The sequence below is a fragment of the Arachis ipaensis genome, chromosome B03, assembly GCF_000816755.2.
Source record: "Arachis ipaensis cultivar K30076 chromosome B03, Araip1.1, whole genome shotgun sequence".
Taxonomy (NCBI): domain Eukaryota; kingdom Viridiplantae; phylum Streptophyta; class Magnoliopsida; order Fabales; family Fabaceae; genus Arachis; species Arachis ipaensis.
This window is the reverse complement of record NC_029787.2, coordinates 107,236,883-107,239,313: the sequence shown is the minus strand read 5'-3', so window position 1 is coordinate 107,239,313 and position 2,431 is coordinate 107,236,883. Positions and strand designations below refer to the sequence as shown.

The following is a 2,431-nucleotide window of genomic DNA, read 5'->3' as shown; positions in this document are numbered from 1 at the left end:
AACTCGTAAACTCGTACGAGTTTACGAGTTTAGGTAGTAGAATCAAGTTAACTCGGACACAAACTCATTTCTGGGTAGACTCGGGTAGACTCGGCTAGACTCGGACAGAATCGGTCAAACTTGCGAGTTTGAGGGCGAGTCAGCGAGTTTGATTTAGGAGCCCATTTTCGCCAAAACGACGTCGTTTTGGGCCAAAAAAATGGGAAAGGGCTTCGTTCATGTAAGGAAACCCTAATCCCAAACGACCAAACCACACTAACACACAGAACAGAGAAACACTATCTTCTCCAAGACTCCAAGCCCTCACTCTCTTCTCCAAGCCCATCGTGCCGCCATCCACCATTGTCTGCGCCACCACGTCGGAGGCTGGACGGATCCCACGCCATCTTCTTCCTCGTGGTGCAGCACTGCCACCGTCGTTCATGTCCACTTCTCAGTCCTCACTTCGTCGGTGAAGGTGAAGGCTGACGACGACGCTGAAGGTTCCTCAACGCTTCACGGCACTTCTGTTCTTCCCCTCGTTCCTCACCTTTGGTTTGTGTTCCTCGCCCTCTGTTCTGCCTGAGCTGAAGGTTGCCTGAGCTGCCTCTCTTCTTCTTTGGTTCTATCTGAGCTTCCTTCTCCAAGGTAATTTTGTTCCGCAAATTTAAATATCAATAATTTCGGTTCTGCCTGAGCTTTCATCGGTTTTGCCATTTTGGTTCTGACTTCTGATATTAATAGTTTAATTTTTTAGTTTAAATTCTGGTCATATGGTGTGATGAATAATGAAATTGGTTATTGAAATTTGATGGAAAAAAAAATTAAACATGCTTTAATAAGTTAATAATGTATCAAAAATTAAACTGATGCTTTAATAGTTTAATTAGTGTTAGATACTTAGACTGTTAGTTATTTAATTAGTTATTTTTTGTTGAAGAATTTGAATATCTGAAACTGAAATACTGAAACTCTGAAATGTTAGGGTTAGTTTAGTTTGTTTTTAATATCTGCTTCTTGTAATTTGTATTTTGTTACTTGTTTTTCGATGTCCATGTTGTAAAGTTGGCTCATGATTTTGAAAGCTTTGAGCTTTTCAATATTTTAACTTGTTTATTAGCTCTTAATCTTGTTGGGGTGTGCAAATTTGACTGTGCTTGCACAATGGTCCTTCCAAATCCAATTGGTTGAGTTCTTAGATAATGTTTGTCTCATATTCCTTATCATTGCACTCATCATGCTTCTAGTTGCTGAATTTGCTTTGCTTTTATGGAAAATGAGGTGGAAAGAAGAACTTTATTTGGAGGATGCATAGATTCGTGTTTAGAGTTTAGATGCCAGTTTGCTTTAAGTACAGTTGCTCAATCTTTTTACTTGTCATTACTCATTCCCAATCAAAGCATGTTTTTGTAACTCATATAACTGATTCTACGTAGAATCAGTTTTACAAAAGCATACTAAAATATGAAGGCTCACGTGCATTTATTTTAATATAAAATTCATAACTAAGAATTGTTAGATAATTTGACAAGTTTAACTAAATTTTTATTTACTGATTCTCAATTATTAATTTCACATAAAAATAACTGTTTATAAGTTTCTACCTTAAAAATATACCAAGTTTTATATGACTTTGTTCCTTCTGTTATGGAATTTATTTATTTTTGAAGTTTCTCTTTTCTTTTTTCTTGTGAATTGATATGCTAAGCTATGCTTGTATTGCAGGTTGTCAGTGCACATGCCTCACATAGATGCAGATGCTAATCCATATAAGCATCAATTGTTGGTAGATAGTTAATGATTGGAAGGAAGCTAACATGAATTGTATTATATTACAATACTTAAAAGAAATGAGATAGTTTCAGCTAACATCAATTGTATTATATTTAATTTGTAGTTTAGTTTGTTTTTAATAACTGTGTTGGTTATAAATTTATCAACTTTGATAGTGGACTAGTGGATAATTTGGCAATTGAATCCTGAAATCTGAATTTGTTATTTATCATTTATTCATTTTATCAACTTTGATAACTTTGCAACTGAATCTGAATGTTGATTTAGGGACAAAAATACAAAATGTCTGATGAAGATGGTGAAGGTGATGATGTTGATGCCATGGAAGATGAAGATGTTGGAGGATTTCAGTTTTAGTCTTTTATTTTATTAGAACATTTAATTGTTGCTTTGTTATTTTTTTTGTTTTTTGGTTGTGTTATATGAAGTTTTGATTGTGTGATTGTGTGTTTTATGTTGAACTAGATGCATATTTGTGATTTGTGAAGGATTTGAATGTGTGATCTAGAGTACTTGTTATAATTGTAGTATTATGTTAATTTATTATGTTAAAATTGTTAAGTTTGAGTGCCTATATTTGAGTAAATATATATATTATACATGATATATATATTTTTTATAAAAAATTTATAACAGGTAAACTCGTACGAGTCTACGA

General features: G+C 33.8%; 1 long non-coding RNA gene across 1 annotated transcript; it reads left to right on the top strand.

The window, feature by feature from the left end:
• On the top strand, positions 181-2,165 carry LOC110269782. The gene is made up of 2 exons (XR_002358538.1): positions 181-627; positions 2,041-2,165. It is a non-coding gene; the product is annotated as an uncharacterized LOC110269782 (long non-coding RNA).